Here is a 16,106-nt window from a genome sequence, read left to right on the forward strand (position 1 = left end):
ACTTGCCACACATAAACACCATGAACAGACAGTGTGTTTGATAGCGTGTTACTACGGTCCCGTATCTCTAAGGTCAATGTCACACTAAGAGAACAGAGCCAAGTTTGGCCATAAAATAACTAGTCTGAACTGTATTTTCGTCATATTGCATGCACTTTTCAAATATCTGAATTGTGTTTATGAATATAAAGAGACCACATGGTGCACGCAACACATGTCAAAATTGACCATAAAACAGCAAGACCGGACTGTGAAGTAATAAAAAAATTGGCAATTCTTCAATAAGATACGGCTTGTTGTGTTATACACCCGTCTTCCTACCTGTAAGGACAGGGTCATATTTGGAGATCAAAAGTCAACTTTGATCATAAAACAGGCTTATCTGAAATGTATCTTTTATATTTTTCGAACTATTTTAAAATAACTTCCCAAACTGGTCCCGGGTAATACATGTATGTCCTTCTACATAAAAGGTTAAGAGCACACTTGAAGGTCAAAGATTAATTGTTTTCCATATAACAGCGTCTTCTAATTATAACTTTGTCATTGATTGTGCAATTTTAAAATAATTTATATCAAATGCTTGCCATGAAGAGACATTGTGACACACGTCACATCTCCCTACTTCACAGGCCAAGGTCATACTTAAATGCCAATAGTTTTAAAGGCTATTAAACATCATCAACATGTTCGCCGTGCAGAAACGACATGTTTCTAGCCCAAAATTCGATGTCGTCTTTGGAGGTCAAAGGTAAGACATGTGGATTTTGCAGCTTGTTCAGACAGCATTTTCATTATTCATCATGCATTGTTATCGGGCCAGCTTATGCGAAACTTAATATATCAGTCATAATTCTTGAATTTATGGGCGTGCGTGTGTACGGACTTAGCCGAACAGCAACTTTGTAATTTACTGTGCAATTTTTAAAATAACTTCCCATTAAATGTTAACCGGTATGAGACAGCGTTTAACGTATTACATCCGTCTCCATATAACAAAGGTCAATGTCACTGGTAGAGGTTAAACTTTTCATTTAGCCATAAATCAAATTGTCATGGCTGTAACTTCATCATAAGTCATGCAATTTTAAAATTATTTTACAAAATCTTCGCCGTGTTGAACGGAATTTTACTCGTTGGGCAAAGGTCAACGTCACACTAAAGGCTAAAGGTCCATGGAGCAACTTGTTAAATAATTACAAGCAGTATTGCCAATTCATGTACGCTCGAAATGTTGCCTACGGACATCGAGCTATTTGGGTTTAAATCTCACGGCGACATGGATTTTCAAATTAAACCATGTATGCGCTTTTTCAAAAATATAGTTATCTTCGAAGGTTGGGCTTTGCATATCTTACAAAAATTGGATTCAATCCGAAATTTACAAGATGTTTTTTTATATAAGATTGCTTAATTATATCTTAAGATATATACATATTTTTATTATATTATAAATCAAATGTGATTTTAATAGTACACGTATCAAGATTGCAAGCTGTTATAGCCCAGCTCCGTTATGCGTCGACCATAATACATCATCAATGCGGCAGGCAGGCATAATTCCTATTTCAATTTTCATTCAACAATTCAATACATGACAGTTTGTGTATGGCCCTTTACTCCCAAATGGGAATTCTGCGCTGTTGACGCAAAGAGTGATTACCTATTTCCATAACGTGTCAAATACCTTTTGTTGTTTTCCATCATAAACGAACAAATGGTACCTTTTCACCAATCCACACTTTCAGTGTATGTAAACAATATGCAAAAGTAGACACGTAGGAAGCCCAATAGGCGATTTATCATGTTAAATATATCGTGCGTCGCCGCGACTGTCCAGAAAACTATCGTGCGTCGCCGCGACTGTCAAGAAAACTATCGTGCGTCGCCGCGACTGTCAATAAATATATCGTGCGTCGCCGCGACTGTCAATAAAAATATCGTGCGTCGCCGCGACTTTCAAGAAAAATATCAAGTATCGCTTCGTGTGTCTAGTGTCGCCATTGATGAAAGAAGTGCGAGATTATAGATGGCACTATACGGATTCCGTAGTTATCTGATGCTTTTCAAATGGTTAAAATTGTATCTGATTATAATAAATGAGACATTTCTCGTCAAACCATATCTTCGTTTAGTAATTATGTTAAAGTTAATGGAAATAATGCCCGTCTGTTTATTTTTTCAGCGAATGTTCAGACGTCAGTGACCTGCTATGTGTGTTCCGGAAGTTCAGAATTTAACAATAACTTGTCCTCCCACAACGTGCACTGACTATGCAGACGTTGTCTTATGGGTTATCCGGGCATTTGTTTCTAAGGACAATTGTAACACGATTATTTTGACACAACCGGACAATGGTTCAAACGTTATTTTGATACTCCGCACAATTGTTCCAAGTTATTTTGACACCGCGGACATTGGTTCTTTCATGAGATTGACACCCCAGACGTTGGTTCCTTCAATTGGATGCCAACTTAAAAACAAAGAATACGCCGATCAAAGGTTTTCACCGCATAATTAGCAGACGATTAAATTTATAAATCTTGTTTACAGTAAGCCGGTTCATAAGAAGCCGATACATGCTATTGCAAGTATTGAATTCTTAATTAACTAAAACTGACCGTCAATTATTTAACGGCTAATTTAGAAAACTGTGAATAGATTATGCATATATAATAATGTCACACTCCTTCTTATTCACTTCCAATTATGTAAGAACCCATGTCCAGGGTGTCATTTTTTTTTAAATATTGTAGCAACCAACGTCCGTCTTTGTCAAAAATAGCCTAGGAACCATTGTCCGCAGCAACCAATGTCCGAGATACTGTCGACGCCACTGCAGTCACGACGTTTTCCCCGACTGCATTAACCGTTCCATTCATTCAGTTTTCGATTTTGACAGGGTTCAGTTTATAAAGTTTTTAAGATACATGAAATATGGAAATGTAATAAATAGTTTTACTAAAAATAGTAACATATTGACGTCACGAACGGACCATTACTCGTTTCCTCCCAGCCGATTTTCTATTTATCTTTCATCTGATCGTGCGACGTCAACTGAACAAAAGGGCTTCCACACTCAGAATTAGCAACACATCAACGAACAAATGGCAATAGTGAAGTTACAAAATATGATGGTAATGTAAAAAAAAACAACATTTTATACGACAGAGCGAAGTCGGATGTCTATAATCGGCCAGTGGGCCGTTATACGGCTCGGGCTTTGAAGTACGTATGTAGTATTTTAGTTTTTTTGTATGCATATTTAGTAATTATGTTCAGTGCCTTTTTGTGCTATATTGTCATGAGATATGTATTGTCTCAGCATATTTTATTAATTTTTGTCATGAAGTAATTATGGTAACACATAAATCATTTTATAAGATGGAGGTACTGTATGCATATTACTTACTGTTATACGCAAACTTAATTTGACTTGTATCCATACGCTCAGAAATAAGAACCTTAGTATGGTGGCATTTTGTGCAGTGTTGTACAATTGGCTGACGGGCATCTGATGTTTATATAAACTGTGATACGTAAATTCGACATTTTATTAAATAATTTACACGCGCATCTGAGAATAAGGTTTCACGGGATCGAATATCGAACTTTGAGAATTAAATAGTATATGTTGTATACAAAGTCAATGTATGATTGCTTGATGTTATTTTTTAAATGATGATTGTACATATCAATAAATCGTGTCTGACAAAAAAATAACCGCATGCGTTACCATATCGGGGTACTTGGTTTTGAGTTTGTTATTATAGAGTGTGATGTATCATGTAATTATTTGAACTAGACAATAAATAAACAAAGAACACCATATGTTAGAGTTACCTCTAATTTACGTTGTAACAGTTTCAGATGAATCCACTTGATTGATTATGATTGGTTATCGTTTGATTTAAGATTACAATCGAACTAAAAACATTGAAACCAACGGGTCATCTGAAGTCCCGCTTCGCGCATGTGCGCTAATGATAACATTTATGTTGTCAAATATTCATTGAAAAGCACGATTGTTGTAGGCGTCAGTTCTATTCCATCTAAAACCATTTTATATCCTTGGTATGTGTCTTAAAGCGCGTGTAAAGTAATATGATCGTTAACTACATGTATTTCACTTCTTTACGAATCTGTCCGAATATATCCGTACGAATTCGACATTTTATGTAACAATTTACATAGTCTCATCAAATTGATCTCCGTAATCTAATTGTAAATATCAAGTCTATATAACTCTCTGTACTATCTGCTGAACTCTATCTTAAGATGGCCATGCTATCGTTATATATTGGACCGGTCTAACTAGTGGTATGCATCAATACTAGAAATAGCGCGGCAGAGGCCGACGCGTATCCCCACGCCGCATGTTTGACCCAGGGGCGCCCCAGGGTTGGTAATGGGGCCATGCATAGTTGAGATTGACCGTTTTGTCATAGAGATGTTCAGTATCAATTTGAAGTAAATCGGTGTAGAAATGAAGAAGTTAATGTAAAATAACCTAAAAAAAATGAGTGAAAATCTCTGACCCGGCCCCAACCCAACCCCCATAACTTATGATCAAAATTCCAAATAGTTCACTGTCGCACATATGCTCATAGCTATAATGTGTGTAATTTTTAAGGTTCTAGTGCTAATAGTGTAGGAGGAGATAGTGACAAGGACGGACGGACAGATGACGGAGATAACCACATAATAGATTTCAAAATCTAAACGCAGATCCTAAGTTCAAGGTCAAGGTCACAGGGGTCAAACATTTTATGCGCATGGAAAAGTCTTGTCCAGATACACATGCGTACCAAATATGAAAGCAATATATGAAGGGACACAGGCGTTATTTGATATTTTTTGAATCGCGGTCGCAGATTTCGAAACATGAACGCGGACCCCAAGTTCAAAAACTGCATGCGCATAGAAAGGTGATGTCCAGATACACATGCGTACCAAATATGAAAGCAATATCTGAAGGGACACAGTAGGTATGAGCCCTTTTTCAAATCGCGGTCGTAGATTTCGAAACCTGAACGCTGACCTCAAGTTCAAGGTCAAGGTTACAGGAGTCAAAAATTGTATGCGCATGGAAAGGTGTTGTCCAGATACACATGCATTTCAAATATGAAAGCAATATCTGAAGGGACACAGTAGTTATGAGCCTTTTTCAAATCGCGGTCGCAGATTTCGAAACCTGAACGCTGACCTCAAATTCAAGGTCATGGTCACAGGGGTAAACAATTGTATGTGCATGGAAAGGTGTGGTCTAGATACACATGCATACCAAATATGAAAGCAATATCTGAAGGGATACAGTAGTTATGAGCCTTTTTCGAATCGCGGTCGCAGGAAAATCTCTGACCTAGCCCCACCCCAACCACCATAACTTTTGACCGAGGGGTCAGATCGAAATTCCGCCGCCGTCACCGTTGCACATATGCTCATAGCTACCATATGTGTCAGTTTCAAGGTTCTATTGCTAATAGTACAGGAGGAGACAGGGGCCAGGATGGACGGACAACATTATCCCCACTTTTTCTCCGAAAAGCGTGGGGATAAAAATAATATGTGTTGTATTATGTACATTAATTACATATGGGATATTTGTTGGATTCGATGGAATATCGATTTTATTTCACAAGTGATCATATACAATAATATTTTCACGAGTGGCGCAGCCACGAGTGAAAATATGTATTGTTTATGATCACGAGTGAATGTAAATCGATATTCCATCGAATCCAACACATTTTCTTTTTATTTTATGCTTTTTTCACCGTTTATTTACATTGTAAAAGAGTTTAACAGGATAATGTCGCTGGAATTATGACGTCATTTCGTCGAAAAAATGACGTCATTTCACAGTAAAACAGTGAAAAATATCGTTATTTTTCACTGTTATTTTTCACTGTTTGAAACACTGAAATACCAGTTTTATTTCACTGATATTTCTCTATAAACCACCGGAAAGCATAAAATAAAACTTAATAGATAATCAAAGTATAAGAGATTTCAACGTGCAAGCTTACACAGATGATCTTTTCGTTCACATGTAAAAGGCAAACGGCGCTAACCCTGGATATGGTATAAGGTAACACGTTTTATTTTCTCTTATACCTATTTGGCACCTATGAGTGATAGGAGTTCAACATCAACCATTACTTAACATGTACAGTTGGTAAAAGACAAATTACAAATTATAGATGTGAGTCAGACAGTTTTCGAATACATACTTAAGAGTGTGAACAAACTGTCGCCAACGAATACCGATTATTTTCAGTGAATTGTCTTTAGTTCCGAGTTAAGAAATAATGACACTAAAGAGATCATTCTAATGAGTCTCTACTTTATAAAGTAAGACATGCTAATTGAAATAATAAAACAAAGATATATAAATAAACATTGTGATATCTGAATAAAATCATTTGGCGATGAAGGCTTACTGCATTCGATGCATACAGATGAGTGCCAATGAATAAACAAGATTGTCTGATAAAAACGGGTATATAAACACAAACTATTTACGCATATTTAAACGAATCAAAATATGAAACTCTATGTGTATATTGTGATAACATGGTTGGGGCTTTGTGAGTACATATATGTACATCTTATGTGATATGTAGTGTGTACCAAGTGCTATATACTGATATATATAGTGTGTATAGAGTGGTATATCTATTGTATATCTAGTGATATACCATGTATACTTATAGTGTATAACTAGTAATATATCATGTCTACATCTAGTATACATCTAGTGTTATATCATATGTTTATCTTGTGTATATCTAGTGATATATGTAGTGTATATCTTGTTATTTATCTAGTGTATATCTAGTGTATATCTATAGCGATATATCATGTGTTAATTTTGTGTTACATTTAGTGTTTATCTAGTTTATGTGTAATGATACATGACGTGATATATGAAATGTATATCGAGTGATATATCTACTGTATATATATATATATATATATATATATATATATATATATATATATATATATATATATATATATATATATATATATATATATATATATTGATATATATTCACACATATGGCCAGTTACGGGGTCTCTGATTTAGAAATAGGTTATGGGGTTCCCACTTTAAATACATGTATCTCCATACCCTTTTTTATCCGATATAAACACGAATTAAGGTATATAGGGGTACCTACTATATTATTGTATATAAATACGTCATTTATTTAACGTCTTATACAAGGAAATATATAGCGAACTTATTTGCGAGGTATATACAATTTCAATTTCAGACGTGATTGTGGTTTTCGATTTAAGACCTTATTGTGAGATTTGATTGCATTACCTCCCCTACACCCCCCTCATAGTAATTAAAGGAGCCTAGAATGCGGGGTTGTATATAGACCCCGTTTTTTATATTGACCTCGTAAGTACAGTCTGAAAACTACCGAGACCGCGTAACTGGCACTATATATCATGTGTGTATTTAGTGTTATATCTAGTTGATATGTAGTGATACGTGGTGTATATCTAGTGATTTACCTAGTGTATATCTCGTGAGATAGCATGTGTTTATCTAGTGTATATCTAGTTTACATGAAAAATTATGTCTAGTGTAAATCTTGTGATATTTCTAGTTTATTTCCAGATCTGTATCGTGTGTATATCTAGTATTATATATAGCATTAATCAAAGTATATGAGACATGCACGTTTTGCGCATGTTTCATGACATGATGTGTTTTTATTAGCTCTACTGCCAAAGGCAGAAGAGCTTATGGTATGGCATGGTGTCTGTGTGTGTGTGTGTGTGTGTGTGTGTGTGTGTGTGTGTGTGTGTGTGTGTTAGACTTTTCTTGTTTATCGGATAAAGTCCACAGTTTTCATCCGATTCTTTTCAAACTTGTTCAGTGTCTTTATATTAATGAGGACTCGAACCCTATTGATTTTCAGGTCACTGGGTCAAAGGTCAAGGTCACAGTGACTCGAAATAGTAAAATGGTTTCTAGATGTGAACTCAAGAATGCTTAGGCCTAGGATCATGAAACTTCATAGGTACATTGATCATGACTGGCTGATGACCCCTATTGATTTTCAGGTCACTAGGTCAAAGGTCAATGTCACAGTGACTGGAAATAGTAAAATGGTTACTTTTTCTTGTTTATCCGATAAAGTCCACAGTTTTCATCCGATTCTTTTCAAACTTGTTCAGTGTCTTTATATTAATGAGGACTTGAACCCTATTGATTTTCAGGTCACTTGGTCAAAGGTCAAGGTCACAGTGACTCGAAATAGTAAAATGGTTTCCAGATGTTAACTCAAGAATGCTTAGGCCTAGGATCATGAAACTTCATAGGTACATTGATCATGACTGGCTGATGACCCCTCTTGATTTTCAGGTCACTAGGTCAAAGGTCAAGGTCACAGTGACTCGAAATAGTAAAGTAGTTACTTTTTCTTGTTTATCCGATAAAGTCCACAGTTTTCGTCCGATTCTTTTCAAACATGTTCAGTGTCTTTATATTTATGAGGACTCGAACCCAATCGATTTTCAGGTCACTGGGTCAAAGTTCAAGGTCACAGTTACTCGAAATAGTAAAATGGTTTCCAGATGTTAACTCAAGAATGCTTAGGCCTAGGATCATGAAACTTCATAGGTACATTGATCATGACTGGCTGATGACCCCTTTTGATTTTCGGGTCACTAGGTCAAAGGTCAAGGTCACAGTGACAAGAAAAAGTAAAATGGTTACTTTTTCTTGTTTGTCCGATAAAGTCTACAGTTTTCATCCGATTCTTTTCAAACTTGTTCAGTGTCTTTATATTAATGAGGACTCAAACCCTATTGATTTTCAGGTCACTGGGTCAAAGGTCAAGGTCACAATGACTCGAAATAGTAAAATGGTTTCCGGATGATAACTCAAGAATGCTTAGGCCTAGGATAATGAAACTTCATAGTTACATTGATCATGACTGGTAGATGACCCCTATTGATTTTCAGGTCACTAGATCAATGGTCAACGTGACGCGAAACAGTAAAATAGTTTCCGGATGATAACTCAAGAATGCTTACGCCTAGGATCATGAAACTTCATAGGTACATTGATCATGACTGGCATATGACCCCTATTAATTTTCAGGTCAAAGGTCAAGGTATCAGTGACTCAAAACAGTAAAATGGTTTCCGGATGATAACTCAAGAATTATAAGGCCTATGATCATGAAACTTTATAGGTACATTGATCATGACTGGCAGATGACCCCACTTGATTTTCAGGTCACTATGTCAAAGGTCAAGGTCACAGTGACAAAAAACGTATTCACACAATGCTGCCACTACAACTGACAGCCCATATGGGGCATGTTTTACAAACAGCCCTTGTTTAAAAAGAGCAATAACGAAGCAATAAGTCCAGAATGACTTCCCCTTGAATATGAGAAAATTTTGAAATCCCTCTTGTTTACGCAATAATTTCCACAGTTCTTATCCAATTATTTCCAAATTTGCACAGTATCTCTATATATCAATGAGGACTTGAACCCTATTGAATATGAGCAGTATCGGAGAAATAAGTACACAATAATCTCCCCTTGAATTTGAGAAAATTCTCCTTGTTTGCGCGATTAAGTACACAGTTTCCATCTTATTCTTTCCAAACTTGCACAGTGTTTATAGCAGTAGAGCGATTCAGGCCCTCATGGGCCTCTTGTTTAATAACATGTATACTAACGCATCTGTTTTAAGTTATGAATAATTGGTTTACAAATGCTTCACATTATTTAAATTGTTTGACACTGAAATAATAGGTGCTTGTATTTACCAACGTTGCCACGCCACTGTACATTTTTATGGTCAGTAATTTGCAGTCTTTGTTTTTCAACATATTACAATGACTTTATTAAACGTATGAATAACTTAGAACAAAACTACAAGGGAAATCATGTGCAAACATATAAATCACTTCCAGCATACTAGTATTAATTTTTATAGATGCCATATTATATTTCAGATATATCTTACTGACATAAATGGCAGTCTGCTAAAATTGTGTTCTTTATTGGGGTATAGCCCAATATCCAAATTGTATTGACTTGATGTTCACGAAAACGGGCACAGTCATTTTGTTATTTATTTAATTATTACGTGTACGATGCCAAGACATCATATCGGCGTATGTTTGTAAAACGTGTAAGGAATCGTTGTAGATAATTAGACCCAGATAGATAGACGAATCTGTTTCGAGAGCAGATTACATCTAAGTTAGTTATGTTTTCATTTCTGTCTATAGTGAATGCCCGGGATCTGTCGGCATACACGTGCTATGTGTGCACGGGTACTACTCCTGACGACGACTGTGCCTTGCACAGGTCAGTGGCGTCCTCTTGGAACATATGTGGGTCCTGCTCGAAAATAGACATCAATGGAGGTAAACAATTAAAATTGGATAATTTTAGCGTTTCAAGACAACCCAGTTAAAGATAAAAATGTAACTGCCGTTTACAAGTAATAATAGTGTAACACGTAAACAATACACACCCAAACGCAATATTGTTGCAATAACATTAAAACTATGTTAAATATACCATATCCTGTATTGGGGACGACTTGTTCCCGCTTATATGGATTTTTTGTTCACATTAAGTTTTTTTCTAAACGAAAATCATGTCGAGGCGGAAAGTGCCGTCCCTGATTAGCATGTGGGGACTGCAAAGGCTAATCTTGAACGACATATTACGCACATGCATTAAGCCCGTTTTTCTTTCCGGAGCGCAACTCGAAATCATTATACCATTTATAAAAAAGAACGTGTCTTTTTCCAGTTGTATCAAGAAACTGCAATCTTTTTGAAAATGCCCGTGGCGACTATTGCTACTCATCCAAAGGCGTCACCACGTGTTCGTGCGACTCAGATTTGTGCAACGTTGCTGGTCTTTCTACAGTTTCCGTTGGAGCGATCGCAGTAACGTTGGCGATCGCAAGCGTCATGCTTTAAAACTACATTAAACGAAACAGTTGATTTGCGGTTTTGACATTTATAAAGCTTGCATATACAGCAAAAAGACAACATAGAAATGTATTTAAAATTTATGATTATAAAATAAAATGTGCTATTTGATATATATGTGTGAACTACAGATAGACAATCGTATTTCCTAGATTTATATGTGAGTTCATATTGGAATTAGTGTCTTATTACTTAACCTATCCCATGCATTGCCTTATCAATCGTTTGTCTTTGGAATTGTGGACGACTGAAACTCAGTTTAGTCTGTGTATAACATATTTATTTCGTGAGTGTCTATGCTGTATTAACAGGACGAAAAACATAGTATTGTCATATTTGTTTTAGAGTATGCTTGCTTTGCGTAAGGGTCGAAGTGGTGTCATATTTCGATAACTACACGTGTACAAACATGCATGTGGGTTATCTCACACATTTAAAGTCGTTCGGTTTTTAATCAGAATTCATACTGCACAGGTGAAAACATTTTGATGATATATTAAATATATTGATGATATATCAAAGAACGTGTGTTGTGACTGCTCATTGCTGGCGCATGAAAAGACATTCATATTGTGATTCATTTTTGTCACCTCAAAAATCTAAACATAATACATGTATCATTTATCCGTGACAATCGGAGGCTTTTGCAAGTGAGGAAGTTAGCCTGCAACAAGCCAAAGGCGCGGTTGCGCTCCTGAATATTCATACATTTTATAATTTCGTTAATACTTTCCTGGTGAAAATAGCCACCTAGAATGACGATATTAAAATAAATTGAGAAAGATAAGACGTCTCATCCTTTCTAGGTGCGAACAGATGAAAGCACACCTACCCCACACAAGCGCCCGGTCGCAACGGATGAATGCTGATATCGTAAATTTTGCGCACAACACAGTCAAATGATCACATGTGTAATTTTAAATTAAAACTAAATTAAAGTAACTAATTACTGATATATTTTAGTTTAAAAAGTGTTGCGTTAGAAAAGTATATATAATTCATCTCATCGTGTTGCATTTGGTGATATAACTGTTTTTCAAAGTCATAATTATTTCCTTTATATTGTTATATTGACATTCAATTCTGTGAGTTTAATGTGAATTTAAGTGCAAGATGTCTCTTGACATGAGCAAAAGGATGTAACGGTCAATGTACATGATTCACGGGGCAACGTTTCACCCGATCGTGCAATTCACACCACCAGAACACTTTCATGTTGGTCAAAAACACGACTTTTTTAGTTTTGACCAATCTGTTGATTTCCTGACTGTGAAAATTATATTCCCGATAATTTTCTTAGCAGGGCCTCAATGGACAAAACATGTTATACGTGTGGTTGTTATCTGGTTGACCTATGAAAATCTTTGGATATACGATTAGTTAACGGCAGAATGATATTATTTATCTTTATTTGATGATTGTAACACAGGTTCATTTACATTTGCGTAACGTAACGGTACTTCAACTATAGATTATGTACTTTAGGGTGAATCTCACTTTACACGTGCAGTGATCGCTGTTTTTGTCTGTAAGATTTTCACCAGTGGAGCGAATACGCACCACTGCATTTTGCTGTTAATTGTAAAAATAAACTTTATTAAAAAATGAATATGTTGAAGCCAAATATAGATTGAACGCGGATATAAAGAAGGATTTTAAAAATTGTTAATTGTTGATTACTGTACAATTAGGCAATTTAACATCAAGTATTGACACAACTTGTATATATGACATTTTAATCACTTTTCGTGTCTCTTGAAAGACGTCACTGAACCACTATTTGCACGACCTTTTACAAATTATAATACGAGTTGTTTGGTCCCATCCTCAGTTGCTGAGCATGCAGACTGGTTTGATATCGATTGTTAACAAGCCAGACATAGGTACGACGAAACATTGAGAATTCTTAATCAGCCTGTTTCTCGAGAATATTTGTGTACATCGTTATAAGACTTTAATATCACAAAAAAGAAAAGTTGTGAGTCAAACAATTAAAGGATATCGAAAACTTGAAAAAGAGCAACCCTAGGGATTTTTGGAAATACTAAAACAAAAAAGATATTGTCAATCACTATTTGTTTGGACGATTTGTATAGGTTCTTTTAAAATTTAGTAAAATGATATTTTCCAGACGTCCGACGAAACTGTGGAAACTTTTTGTACGAACCACGATTTAAATGCAGATGCCGATTATAATGGCGAATTTGATTTTCAAATATTGGTTGATACAGTTGAGAAAGCAATTAAAGATTAAAACGAAATAAGGCATATGGTATAGATCTACTGTTTATTAAATGAGTATTTCATTGAATGTAGTATTATTCTCATGCCATACAATATTTAATGCGATATTAGTTTCGGGAGTTTTTCCGGAAATTTGGGCGGATGGAATTATTATACAACAGACCATTCAAAAAAAGGTCATCGTAGTTATGTTGCAAACTACAGAATTATCACATTATTAAGTTGTTTTTCAAAGTTATCTACTACTATTTTGAATGTTAGAATTACGTTATTTTGTAAAAAACACACAACCTTATTTCCTATGCGCAGTTTGGTTTTCGTAAAGGTTTGTCCACTACGGACGCCGTATTTTTCTGATTGTCTGTTGTCCAACATTATCTGAATAACAATACACGCCTATGTGTAGCATTTATTGATCTTAAAAAAATGCTTTGATAGTATATATCGAAACTGCAATTTGGTATAAATTATATAATACTGATATATTCTTGTTAAAGTTTTGCTTATTATAAAAAAGATATTTGCATGTCAATTCGTGTTGAGCATTGTAATAGTCTTTCTGAATTCTTCGAATATTCTGTCTGCTTAAGACAGGGGTAGGTTGTCTCCCCTGTGCTAGTGTTTCTGCTTTTAAAGGACTTATAAATGTTGTTACGAAATAATGCAAATGCCTATATTGAGCTGTATGATATTGTTTTGCTGGTTAGTTGTTCGCGTAGATAACAGCTAATGTTGTTGATGAAAATTTCAAGTCAGTTCGCTGTTATCTACGGTAAGCCTACTACTCGCCACTTGTGCCGCATCTGCTGTATCCGCGCGAGAAAGAGTTGTATAATTTATGCAAAAGGTTTGAGTTCTTCAACTATATTCATTCACAAATGGAAAAATAATGTGAATATCGTGTTAAATGGAATATTTTTGAACGGAGCTTATATAAAAAAGAATCAATAAATAATGTTTGTATTATACGTGTCGCGGAAGAGATTGTTTATGAATGATTAAAATAGTCCACTATCTGCTGCGTCTTAATGACGTAGTACAGGTCATTCATAATCTGAGGGTATTAATAGATAATCATTCATTATCGCTAAAACCGAATATAAAAAACAATTATATATAACAAGAATTATATGTGTTGTACCCTCGTTCCTGCTTCTACAGCGGGGCGAAATTTGATATTTCTGAGAAACGTTCTTTTGTTCAAATAAATTGAAAACAAAAAACTATTTTTTTTCACTTGTAAGTCGCATATTCACCGCATGAAATGGGTGTTATCATTGGAGCGTCATCTAGAGTCCGTGGTGTAAGTAGATAAAAATTATACTACGGGAGTGCACATCATATCTGTCCTCACTTGCCTTATTATAAGTATATTTCTTCACTATCGAAGTATATCGTATGTTAATATTTGATTACAACGCAGTTTCTTTCGACACATTTAAATCACACGTTCATAGCCGCGTCATGCGAAAATGGGTCTTATGCGTTTCGGCTTGCGTATCTTAAACTCAACATGCGCAGTCTGGTCATGAGGCGATGCTGTTAGCTATAAAATCACTCGATGTGTTATGGTCTCATTAGGTATCTCCTGACCAGACTGAGAGATGCGCAGGCTGAGTGGACTATATATATGATGGGCTCATATGGAATAAGACCCATTTTCGCATGACGAGGGTCATTAAAAATCTCATTGCGAATATTTACAACTCGCAATGAGATTTGTAATGACCCTCGTCATGCGAAAATGGGTCTATTCCATATGCGCCCATCATATATATGGCACATTTTATGACAATGCTTTTCGATACAAGTTGAATTCAAAATAGCATATAATAGCAGCCTAATTTGGGCGTTCAGAAACGATTTCCAGACGTACTGACCGAGAACTGCAAACATTGTGGTTGGATAATTGAACGATTTTCCTCTTATCGCGACACTATACTATATCGGTAATGTTTGTTTTCTCATCTTGAAAGCAAAAGCTGTGTTTATCGATAGTCAAGTATATATTCCCTGGACGATTTAGTGAACGAGTATAGAGCCTGAAGTTATTCGAGATGGATTTTAACGCCTAATTGTAAGTGGGCCACAATCTGTGTCGTTTGAATAAACAGAGAGTAGTCCGGAATTTGTTCAGTGCTACATCCTTTGCGCTGAGCACCGACACAGTGATGTAGCCAAAGTTCAGAGGTTTTATCTCGAATCAGCCTATAAAATATTCGAAAATATTCATGCGTGTCTGCTGGTGTTATGTTAATGTCATTTAGGCCACTCCAAATTGATTTGTTGGTCAACGGATTTTTTTGAAAAAAAAAGTTGAAGAGGCGAGCGGAAAAAAAACTTTTTTTGAAAACAGGAAAATTTTCGAGCGAGCGAAGAGCGAAGAATATAAAAAATCACATTTCGATAGAAAAATATTGCATTAACAAGAGATACAGGTTTAAACAGCTATAGTTTACATTCAAATAAATTATTACACAAAGAAAAGAATCTTTGTACAAACAAGCAATAATATATTTATGAGTTACATACTTTTCAAATAAAAATGCACTAAAATTAGGTTTCAGCACTTAAACTTTAAAATGTAGAACACAAGTCTAAAGCTAGTGTTTTCATATTAGGAATAGCATTACTTGTAAGTTTTAATTAAACATCTTCTAATGCAATTAGTAAAATAATGTTTATATTTTTGTATTGAATAACTCTTCCATGACGATTCTGCGCTGTTATATGAATTTGCAGCCGTTAAAGCTTCCGATATGATTTCATGTCGGAACGATGCTACAGCAAATTGACGTTAAACGATATGAGGTCGATGTATATCGACCTCATATTTATAGGAGTTAGTTGTATATGACCTTTTGAC

At 35.4% G+C, this 16,106-nt stretch overlaps 1 long non-coding RNA gene across 1 annotated transcript; it reads left to right on the plus strand.

Moving 5' to 3' along the window:
• Nucleotides 1-6,510: 6,510 nt before the first annotated feature.
• Nucleotides 6,511-11,857, plus strand: LOC127879272 (uncharacterized). The gene is made up of 3 exons (XR_008048986.1): nucleotides 6,511-6,590; nucleotides 10,280-10,417; nucleotides 10,812-11,857. It is a non-coding gene; the product is annotated as an uncharacterized LOC127879272 (long non-coding RNA).
• Nucleotides 11,858-16,106: the final 4,249 nt, after the last annotated feature.

The sequence above is a fragment of the Dreissena polymorpha genome, chromosome 4, assembly GCF_020536995.1.
Source record: "Dreissena polymorpha isolate Duluth1 chromosome 4, UMN_Dpol_1.0, whole genome shotgun sequence".
NCBI lineage: Eukaryota > Metazoa > Mollusca > Bivalvia > Myida > Dreissenidae > Dreissena > Dreissena polymorpha.